The 11924-nt window shown below is 34.1% G+C and overlaps 2 long non-coding RNA genes across 2 annotated transcripts; both read right to left on the reverse strand.

Annotated features, from left to right (window-relative positions):
- Positions 1 to 3616: 3616 nt before the first annotated feature.
- LOC130820958 (uncharacterized) lies at positions 3617 to 6682 on the reverse strand. The gene is made up of 3 exons (XR_009045276.1): positions 6332 to 6682; positions 4618 to 4687; positions 3617 to 4204 (listed from the first exon to the last, which is right to left on the reverse strand). It is a non-coding gene; the product is annotated as an uncharacterized LOC130820958 (long non-coding RNA).
- A 2308-nt stretch (positions 6683 to 8990) lies between these two features.
- Positions 8991 to 11224, reverse strand: LOC130821249 (uncharacterized). Its single transcript, XR_009045315.1, has 3 exons — positions 10987 to 11224; positions 9628 to 9699; positions 8991 to 9216 (listed from the first exon to the last, which is right to left on the reverse strand). It is a non-coding gene; the product is annotated as an uncharacterized LOC130821249 (long non-coding RNA).
- Between the last annotated feature and the right edge of the window lie 700 nt (positions 11225 to 11924).

Raw genomic sequence — 11924 nt, forward strand, 5'->3', positions numbered from 1 at the left:
CTATCTAAGATCCACTTTTGCTTTTCCTACAAAACAAAAAAATAACCTTTCTCAACTTTACTTGGCCAACCAAGTGACAAATTTGGGACCATATTCGGGGTAGACCATGTTAGGTGGTCTTGTCCCTTTAGGAACCCATATTTATTTGATCTGCTCACGTAATTCAAAAGGAGAGGAATTCTTAATAATATGATTGTCCTTACGTCTGTAGGGACATGCAACAAAAGGAGAAAGTAGGTATGCGTCTATGTTTGTATGCACGCTTAACGAATGTGGTTTTACTCTTATAGTTATGTTTAACATTATGATAACCTATTCATTGAATCCTTTTTGACATGTAAGCATTTTTGTAAATTTAGATTCGGAGTCATTTAGCTTTGTTAACGCTTGTAGACTTTTCTCAGACTCATGTCTTAGAGTCTTGAGCTTAGATTTAAGATCATTATTTCATTCTTAAGATCAATGAGCCTTTTCATCTCGCTGATATTCTATTCTTTCAAGACTTTGACGGTCTCTTCAAATTTTAATGTTTCAGCCTTAAGCGATTCATTTTTCTTTATAAGGTCTTCACAACCTTCGACATAGTGATGAATTCTATTTTCTAGAATATTTTTCTCATCTTTTAAGATCTTTTCAATTTGAAACATGTCAAAGAGAGCTTTAACTAATTCGTCGTTAGAACAACAGTTAAGAAAGTCAAGTACCTCCTTATGATTCTGTTCTAGTGTAACACCCCGATATTTTTCCGATATATTTAATGATTTACTAGTAAATTATTTTATATAAATAAAGTTTTTAATATAAATAAAGTTGTTATTGATTTATTTTGGGCTCGAGCTAATATATTTCAGCCTTTTTAACAATCTAGCTTTTCAGGCCCAAACCCTTTAACCCATTTCTTATTTCAATTTTTTTTAAAATAAATAAATAAATAAATAAATAAATAAATAAAAATTAGAGGGAAGTGTATAGGTTGGCCGACCCTATTGAAGGGATTATGGAGTTTGTAACTCCCATGTGGGAATATTGAAGGATCACACTAATTGCCTTAATCCTTATTTCCTTAATCTTCCTAATTATTTTAACCTTATTGCATTCTATCTTCCAATTTCCTAGAAAACTCAAGAAAACTCCCATAAATCCTAGCAATCCCACACACCTAGTACTCCTCTTGCAATTTTGATTTTGGTATTCTTTTCATATAAATTGTAAGTATAATTCTCCATTTATTTTTTTTATTTATATTAAGTTAAATTAAATTATTTGATTTGTGGCTTGTGTGAATTTTTGATCCATGGACATTTCTTTCATGATTTAAAGTGATGTTATGAATTTTATATATATGCCTTGTCAAATTATTTGTAAGAAATGAATTATTTTGGAACTATGAAAATGATTTTTAATATGTGGACATCAGTTTATGATTTTGATGGTAGGGATTTAATAAGAAATGTGAACATTGGAATTTGTATGTATTTGAAAAAAAAAATGACAAAATCCCGTAGGTTTTGAAAATGGTGAAAAAGGGTGTTGTTGGAGCATTTTTTGGCTTGAAATTAGGTTAAAAATACTTATACTATGTTATAATTTATGGAAATTGGTTCCCGAGGGTTTTGATGCCTTCCGGACGCAACGGTGAAGTCGAATTTTCAGTTTGACAGTTTTAAATCGTGTTTCTGGACAGATTATGTATGCTGTCCTATTTTGTGCGTTTACCATGTTATAGTATGTGATGGATGTTCATGATGTGTGTGGTATTCTAGGTGTGGTAGTAGTTGTATGTATGTATTATGGTTGATTTGAGGAAAGTGTGTATGTGTGCTTATTTCCCGTATACGATTGAACCTTGTAGGAAGTCGATTCGTGACGGGGAATTGAATAGGACGCTTGAGAGTTGGTTATGTTGTTTAAGGTACGTACACGCAACGAAGTTTGCATTTTGTCCGATGTACCATATATATTAATGGTAAACAAAAATAAAGTATGGATATATAGTACGAATAATGTTATCTTTCCGAATAAATAATTTCGACACATTTGTTTTGATAAGCAGAGGTAGTATGACCTCACTAACCTTAAAGTGGACGTAGTATGACGTCAATTGGTGGAAAAGAATTACTCGCGGTATATGGGGGCATTATGAGCCACCACGGGGGTATGCATACTTAACCATAGGCACCGAAGTAAGGCGAGTGTCTATGGTAGAGACGTGCTTAGGGGTTAGCTTCCCCTAATGTATTGTCTCACTTATGGAGATTGGGGTTGTACCAGCAGTATGGCTGGAAAAGTACAGCAGTATGGCTGACTAACATTTACATGAAATTGATTATACTTTATTAGCGTGATCGAAGCGTATTTCGGAAACCGAAAGTTATTAAATCTTTCTTTTGTTGTACTTAATTAAATGATAAGCGACGTTTGCTGACGTGTACTTTTGGTCTTAACGATCCTGCGATGATGTTGTTTCCTTTCTGGGCAATGACTAGCAGTAAGTTAAGTTTTAGGTCTGGGGAGTGAGGATTGTCCCTTGGAGAAATAAATCGTTAGGGTACAGAAGTCATGATAAGAACTTCTAATAAAGTTTAAAGAATATTGGTTCTATGAGGCGATTACGTTCTCAAGTTGTAATAAGTAGATTTATCTTTACAATCTTATCCGCTGCTAAGATTTCCTTATATCTAGTAGTTTATAATAACTCTAATAGAACTCGATCCGCAAGCTTTGTTGATTTCAAATCTGTTTTATAACTGTCTTCTAACATCCTGGTTTGACTCGGACTATATTTAGTTCTTTAAAAGGTCATCTTCCCTTTTTAAACGATCCGAGTTTTTTTCCTGGATGTTACAATTGGTATCAGAGCGGGAGTCCTATTTAATGTTATTTATCTAAATCGATAGACTAACGTGAAATAAGAGATGACGAGAGTAAAGGGGTAGACATTAAGGGGATATGATGTGTTTTGCTTGGTGTCTTTAAGTATGATGTCATGGGTAATTTTGATGTGTGCATGGTAGAATTTCTGTATATATATCTATGGCACTCTGATTTATCTATCCTTGTCTTATCTCAGAAATCAATTGTCTCGTTTTCTTTCTTTGTGAGTCAGGAAGTTTGATTATTATTTTTCTTTCATGGATAAAGGAAAGAGACCGGCCGAGGAAGGAATTAATACCCGAGAGGAACCTTGGAGAGCTTTAGATAATGCCCCAGCCTGGGCAGAGATAGAGGCTCTGGGAATTTGGGACCGAAAAGAGGGGGAAAGCGATTTGGACTACACCCAACGAATGGAAATGTTTTACAGGAGATCTAAACAAGTGTATGAAGGGATAATGGACGAAAAGATGCCTGAACTGAAGGAGAGGAGTGAACAGTTTCACCGAGATCTCGACAGAAGGTTTAGAGCAGTGGAGAACGTGGGTCGGGATAGATTTGATGTTCCAGAGTCTAGTGGGGCAAGAGCTAATGTTGTTGAGGAGGTTGTTCCCGTAGTAGACCCAAACTCAGTGTTACTAATAAACTTCGATGAGTTGGATTTCGAGGAGGATCCCGAGGACGATCCAGAAGAGGACCTAGAGAAGGACCCCGATAAGGACCCAGAAGAAGAATCTGAGGAGGATTTTGAGGAAAGTTCCGATGAGGAACAAGGGGAAGTTATGAAGAAAGATTCCTTAGGAGTGGTAGAAGAACCCTATGAAGATAACGTGGGGGATGGTTATAATGCTGATGTGGAGAGGGGAATAGCTGATAGAGATGATGTTATGAGCGATAGTGATAGCGAAATAGTTATTCTAGGGGATTGGCCGGTGAGGCGAGAAGATCCTATGAGTGAGGAGGAAAGTGAAATCTTTATGTGGGAGGAAATGTAACAACCCGAGTTACCGTTGACTGGGTAAACAGGGTCATCACTAGGTTCGTTTTCCAAGAAACTAAAATCACACTTCTAAAACTCAAGCAAAGGGGTCACAAGCTCTTCAACGTGACTAACTCAGCTAAATCCCAAAACCAACATCTAACTAATACACAAGATAATCATACAATACTCTACAAGTCCGATATAACCAGCACAGCCAAAACAAATATACATTTATCCAAAATCCTAATACAAATCTACAAATTCCTACGTTCTCAGCTCGATATACATCCTTGGAACGCTATTCAACACCACTAACCCATCGTTCCCGACCGGTTCCGATCTGTAATCAGACTAAAAGATGGAAACAACAGAGGATCAGATTAAACTGAGTGAGAAGTAACAATCCAAAACAACAAAACACAGTAATTCATATCATTGGTTTAAAAGCAACATCAGTTTCCTAGATCTATGTGCGCACAGGGAGTCTAGTTTGAGAGGTGCCCCACAGCTCTAAGGCTATGTCGCTCTCGAGTGAAGCTAGTCAATATCTCAATGACAATTCGCTTCAAAAACAGGGAGTAGGGAACCATGTTCCTCAACTCCGTCAATGACCAGCTCGCAAGCCCGATCCATTGACCATATCAATATCAGTACAATCATTCATAAACATTTATCACATTCATATAAATTTCACAAACTTTAAATAGACATTTTACAAATGGTAGCCTGGCCAGACCCCTTTTTAAGGGACTGTCACTACTCACCAATAACGCTTCAAGAAGCGAAGTCCGTTTCTCCACGATCACTAGAAAGGTTCCTCGATGATGTCGTCTCCTGGAGCATAACAAACATAACATCACAACAAAGCGTTCGATACTACAAACTAGGTTCATATAACTCATTGTATTTCCTCCTATGATCGCATCTTAGTTCCATCTTCTATTCTAATAATTCTAATTTCAAAGATTGCGCAAGTTCTAATTCTAACCCCAACATATATAAAAAAAATATAACCTTGTTTAAGACTAGCTTATAACCTTGTAACGATCATACGTCTCCACAATTCCCTTTGTATTTCCAATTCAAACACTTCTAGTTCATTTAACTCAAACCAAGAAACTAAACAAGATTAACCAGCTATCCTAAAAGAAGAACACAACTAATTTATCCATTTAACTAATAACTTTCACACGAACCCTGATACTTTCGAGAATAACCAATCATATAAAATCAAGGGTTATATCCAACACTTACAATTACCTAACTATTAAATAAATAGCTACAACAAAGAACTATCCACCATTAGCAAATTCACATGAATCAACTAACATTTAAGAACATCAAGTTTCCATAAACTTTCCACATTCAATATCCTATCGATATCCTAATCTTCGTAAATTCATACTAATTAATAATTCCACAATTAAGTTCTTATCACCACTTTGACCTATATTTATCATTAACAACATTCAAATCCAAATCCTCACCACTACCTATACACCATCAAGACACTACGAATCCATTCCCACAAATTGTTTCACAAGTATCTGTTATTATATCTAAGAGCATCAATCTATTCAATTATTCACCATTATCATAACTTGTCACAACTCTTAGTTCCTAACAATAATTCAGCAGCTAAATATACATATCCAACAGCTAGTCTCAATCAACAAAACTCATCTAATTAGGAATCCCGTAATGGTTTTAGGATACCTCTTACTAAAACAGGCATAACTCACTCATACGGAAACCAAATGAGACGATTTAAGTGGCTACGCGTCCATTATTCAGAGCTCTACTATTCTTATTTAGACACTAAAACCCAGAAACAATTAGAACGATCCCAAAATAGCCAAAACAGAAGGTTCGTTATGGATTTTCAAGACAGCCTGCTAGTATTTCACTATTTTGAACATAACTCTCTCATATAAACTCATTTTGGAGCGATTCAAGTGCCCACGTGATCGCGACTCGAAGCTCTACAAATCTCATGAAGAAAACAAAACCCCAAAACGACTCTAACTATTTCAAAAACAGCAACACAAGTTCGGACAGAACAAAATTGGAACCTCATTGTCGATCTTTATGACAATCTACTAATATTTTGGACATAACTTCCTCATACGAACTCATCTCGGGGTGATTCAAGTGTGCACACGACCGCGACTAAAAGTTCTACAAATCTTAAGAAGACATAAGAACCCAAAAACAATCAGAACCATCCCCAAAATAGCCAAAACTGAAAGTTCAGTTTATGAACTGAAATTTCAGAATCCCAAACACTTCAATTTGATACTAGAACTCAAATAACCAATTCTAATCAACACTAAAAACAACTCAATTACTAATTAAACTCATATACTCTAATTAAATTCAAGTTGATGCTTAAATTTGATTTAAAAACCCCAAATCAATTTACAAAATTCTAACATTTAAATTTGAAAACAAAACAACAAAAGAGGGAAAAGTGGTTACCAACGATAAAGGGAGGAGGAGAAGTGGTTGCTGTTGGTGGTGGAACTCGTGGCTGGGCTTGGTGATGACGGTAGGAGCCTTTTCTTGTGAGGGGAAAGAATGGAGGAAGAAGGGAGATAGAAGAGGGAGTTAGGGAAGGAGAGGGACTGGGAGCCGTGAGTTTTGTATGAGGGATTAAGGGTATATTGGTTAGATTGAGGTAAGAATGGGTTTATTTTTTTAGCTTTGACCCGTTAAATTCTATCAAAGTCGTCTCGTCGTAAGACAATCTTAAGACATGTTGTAAGGGTATAATAAACGATTTACGAAATAAGTAAAATTTCGTAATTGGTTGTATGAATAAAGATTGCATTTAAGAATTTATTTTTTTCAATACTTTATTTAAATTTATTTTTATAAAGATAAGATAGTAATCAATTAATAAAATATAATCAAAATACACTTTTATCGAAGTACTCTTTATACGAATTTTATACATTAAATAAAATATACCTCTTTCTTGAAAATGTTAACAAATCAAATACTTGAGTCAATATTATCAAAATAATAATATTATTACTCGAATTAACTTACTTAATAACCCCAATCAGCTTAATAAACTTATAATCAAGCTTTATTAAATGTAGTATATTTCATTCTCCCCAACTTAAAATAATTTCGTCCCCGAAATTATACATACACTTCTGATCATCCTTAGTCATAACATATAACTCAAATTTCGTGAAATGAGAACCAAATAAACTTTAGTTACTCCCCAACTTTGATTCAAGACATACTATATCTATAAATTTTCAATCATATAAGATGAATTACATATTGGTAACACAACTAACCTCAATTAAATTACTTCAAACCTTTAAATTTGAAACTTCAACCTCGATTTACTTTACGTGAATGTTCACGTGTACTTTAAATCAACCATCTTACTTCAAAATCTTTTATACCTTTAATTACATATTTGGTCACTTCAACCTTTTTTTTTTATCCTTAGTTTGAGATATTAAATCAACTTGTTGTTTCCCAATTACAATTAAATTTTTAATTAAAAACTCTTATAACTCCCGAGACACTTTGAGATAAATAACTTAAGTCGTTTATTGAATCTCATATTCATTAAAAATATCCACAATCATTTTTCTATCAACTTTTAATAACTCAAAACTCGATCATTGTCAACTTACTTTAAATTATAACATTTATAACCCTAATCTTCATTTAACGCTTAAAACTTCAAATTCCCTAACAAATTCATCCGAAATAACTTTAATAACCTTTAGACATTCAAATTCGTATTATTTTTTTTTCCTAAACCATTATTTTATTATACTCACGTTTTACCATTAATAGTTTCATACAATCCCAATTTTTTTTTAACCTTTAATAACCAAACATTTCCTCACTTACAAAGTCAAACCTCTCACAATTTAAGTATTCTTTAAACTTCTAGTTGATCCCTTTTTTCTTAATTCACATTTTACCATCAATAAAACCTTTATAGAGTCCCAAAGTTATCATTCAGTCATTAAAAACCGTTGAAAGCTTTCTCAATTATATTTTTACATTATCCTCAACACGTATAGGCCATTCAATCAAATTTACTACAACATAACTTTAAGTTACTATTAATTGTATTAACCTTTGTTTCCTTTCGAAACTTCTCTTAATTAAAATTTCTCATCCCATAATTGAACATGTCACAAATACTTTTTCTACATTCTTTATTCCTTTATAGATTTTCAATCTTAACACACAATTAACGCATAACTTTCAATATTCCCAAACTGTTTCTTTTAACTCTTTGCATCAAATCATTCTTGCACAACATCACAATTCTCGATAAGTTTGGTCCTCAACTCCTTTTGCCAGTTATCCGAGTATATATAATATCTTTTAGAAAACAATTTCAAGAATACTTGACTCGAGTATAAATATTTCAAGTTGAAATTTTGAGATCTTTTAAAAACAACTTCTTTCTCTTTTTTTTTTATCATGTGTATTTAGGATCATTCTCGCACTGATAATTCTCATAAACTTACTCGTCTTAAAATATTAATTTTCCCGAATATTACATTCTACCCAACTGGAAATAAACTTCGTCCTCGAAGTTAAACTAAGTCTCCAGCATATATTCCAATCTCTAGCTAACATACATATCGTAAAGCTATGTCCCCCAACTTAGAATGAAATTCGTCAACTCACAAAGACTAAGGAGATGCAATAGCTATAAAGCGATAAACATAGAAATGCCAAAGCAAACAACCAGGGATAATCGCGTCTCATGGCATCTACTGCCTCCCACGTGACTTCTTCGGTAACGTGATTAGACCATAGTACCTTCACAAGCGCTATACTACCTCAACGTGTATCATGCGCCTTCCTATCTAGGATCTGAACGGGGGGTCTCCTCGTACTATAAGGTGTCATCCAAGGTCAACTGTTCGGCTGCAGAACGTATGAATTGTCTCTAAAGTGTTGTCTCAGCTGAGATGCGTGGAAACAGGGTAACAACCCTACTAACCAAAATCATATACCAACTGTAACAACCCGACTTACCGTTGACTGGGTAAACAGGGTCGTCACGGGGATTATTTCCCAAAAAACTTAAATCATATCCCAAAACCTGGGCAAAGGAATCACTAGCTCTATAACGAAACCAACACAGCTAAATCTCAAATCAAATATCTAATCTAAACATAAAGTATCCTACAACTCACTACGAGTCCATTATAATCAACATAATCAAAACTAATCAGAACTATTATACATTAAACGAATTCCTAATACAAACTATAAGCTTCCACGGCCTCAGCTCAAAAGAACATCCTTAGCACTCTCATCAACATCGCTAACCCGATTATTTCCAACCGGATTCGACCTGTAATCAGCTAAAAGATGGAAACAACAAGGAATCAGATTAAACTGAGTGAGAAGCAACAATCCAAAACGATTAAACACAGCAATTCAAAACAATGGTTTAAAAGCAACATCAGTTTCCTAGATCTATGTACGCACAGGGAGTCTAGTTTGAGAGGTGCCCCATAGCTCTAAGGCTATGTCGCTCTCGGGTGAAGTTAGTCAATATCTTAATGACAATTCGCTTCAAAAACAGGAGTAGGGAACCATGTTCCTCAACTCTGTCAATGACCAGCTCGCAAGCTTGATCCATTGACCATATCAATCTCAGCATAATCATTCATAAACATTTATCACATTCATATAAATTTCACAAACTTTAAATAACATTTTACAAATGGTAGCCTGGTCAGACCCCTTTTTAAGGGACTGTTACTACTCACCAAAAGAACGCTTCAAGAGGCTAAGTCTGGTACTCCACGATTACTAGAAGGGCTCTTCGATAAAGTCGTCTCCTGAAGCATAACAACCATAGTATCACAACAACGCATACAATACTACAACTAGGTTCATATAGTTCATTACTACTCATCCTAAGGACGCATAGTTCCACCAGCTATTCTAATATTCCAATTATATACCAATATATATACTTAAACTAAATGTTAGAAATCCTCAAGGAATCACATAATGCTTTCAAGAATATCAAATTATTCGATACTTGCCCATAACTCTTGGTTTAGCATTTCTAAACATCCTATAATAGTACAACTTAATCTTTAATTCACCATTACATCTTAGTAAACTGGAAATAAACATTCTAGCCCCACAATCACTAGTGCTCATAAAGAATTTAATAATCTATGTAAAATATTAAATCATCTAGCAATTAGCTCCTGACGAGTATCCACATTCAAAATGATTAATCTTAACTTCACCTAAATCTATCAATCAACATAACACCCATAACAAGTTCTCAAATCAACAAACATGCAATATATCCTGTAAGAGCATCACTTTACTCAATTACTTGTCATCATCATTATTTGCCATCAATTCCTAATTCCTAACCATAATTATTCAGTATCACATATCCAGCTAATACTCCCAATCAACATAACTCATCCAATTAATTTATATAACTCAAGATTCAATAAAATTAAAGCTTAATTCATGACGAAGGAGCACACTAATGAAAGTATGTCAATGAAATCAACCTCATATTAATAAAACTCAATTGAAGGATAACTACTAACCCTAAACACATGATAAAAAGATTACTCAATTTGAACTCCAACTTTAATTATGAACAAGTAAATAAAAAATATCATTTTCGAATTTACAAGACACCCTGCTAGCATTTTGGGCATAACTTCTTCATACAAACTCATTTTGGGGCGATTCAAGTGCCCACGCGACTGTGACTCGGAGCTCTACAATTCTTATGAAGGAACCAGAACCCAAAAACAATTAGAACTACTTCGAAAGTGGCCAAAACAGAACGTTCAAATTCCGGACTGAAATTTCAATAAATACCAAACTTTATACTAGAAATCAAATAACCCAAAAACCAATACTAATCAACACTAAAAAGAACCCAACTAAAGCCTTCGAAATAGATGAACAAAGAACACAAAAGGGTTTTCAGTTACTTCTTTAATGGAATAAATTCTACAAATATATTGATTTTTTTTACATGTAATTTCGATTAGAAATAGTTAGGGTACGAATATATGAGAAGAAAATCGATCATAAAAGATGAGTAAAATGAAATTACACATAGAAATTAAGAGATTTAATACCTTAGTTTGTTTACACCAACAATTACAAGAAGAAGGAGGAAGAAGATGGTGAAGGTGGTGCGGGTGCTGCTGCCGCTCGAAGAAGAAGAAGGAAGGAAAAGGAAAAGGAAAAGGAAAGTGGAAGGGTGTCGGTTTAAGAAGGAAGAAGAAGGAATGAGAAGGTAGAAGAAGAGGAAGAGATTGGCGGTGAGGGTGACGTGAAGGGAAATGGGATTTGGGAAAGTGGGTTTCTGATTTTATTTTTGGGTATTAATTTTAGTTTTTTTTTTTTATATATATATGTATATTTTTTTTATATATATCATTATTATTATTATTATTATTATTATTATTATCACTTAACCCACTTGATTCATGGTAATTTCTAATTAATTAAAGGCCCAAAATGATTTTATTTATTTTAAATTCCCGAATGTCGCATTCTACCCAACTTAAGAAGAACTTCGTCCTCGAAGTCAACTCAAGTCTCATGCACAAACTCAAATATCCAGCTATCATACATATCATAAGACTATGTTACCCAATTACTCATACTTGTGCATTGAAAGAATCTATATAACTCGTACAACTATGTGAACTAATCAAAATTTTAAAGGCTTAGCATCGCTAAAACTTAGTATTATTTCGAAATATTATGATTCTACCCAACTTAGAATGAAGTTCGTCCTCGAACTTAACTTTATAAGACTAACGAGATGCAATACATATAAAACGATAAAAATATAAATACCTAAGCAAATAACCAAGGATAATCGCGTCTCATGGCATCTTCTGCCTCCCACGTGGCTTCTTCGGTAACGTGATTAGACCATAGCACTTTCACAAGTGCTACACTACCTCGACGAGTATCATGCGTCTTCTTATCTAGAATCTGAACGGGAGTCTCTTCATACTGCAAGGTGTCATCCAAGGTTAATTGTTCGGGTTGAAGAACGTGT

The sequence above is a fragment of the Amaranthus tricolor genome, chromosome 8 (genome assembly GCF_026212465.1).
Source record: "Amaranthus tricolor cultivar Red isolate AtriRed21 chromosome 8, ASM2621246v1, whole genome shotgun sequence".
In the NCBI taxonomy this organism is placed as follows: Eukaryota; Viridiplantae; Streptophyta; class Magnoliopsida; order Caryophyllales; family Amaranthaceae; genus Amaranthus; species Amaranthus tricolor.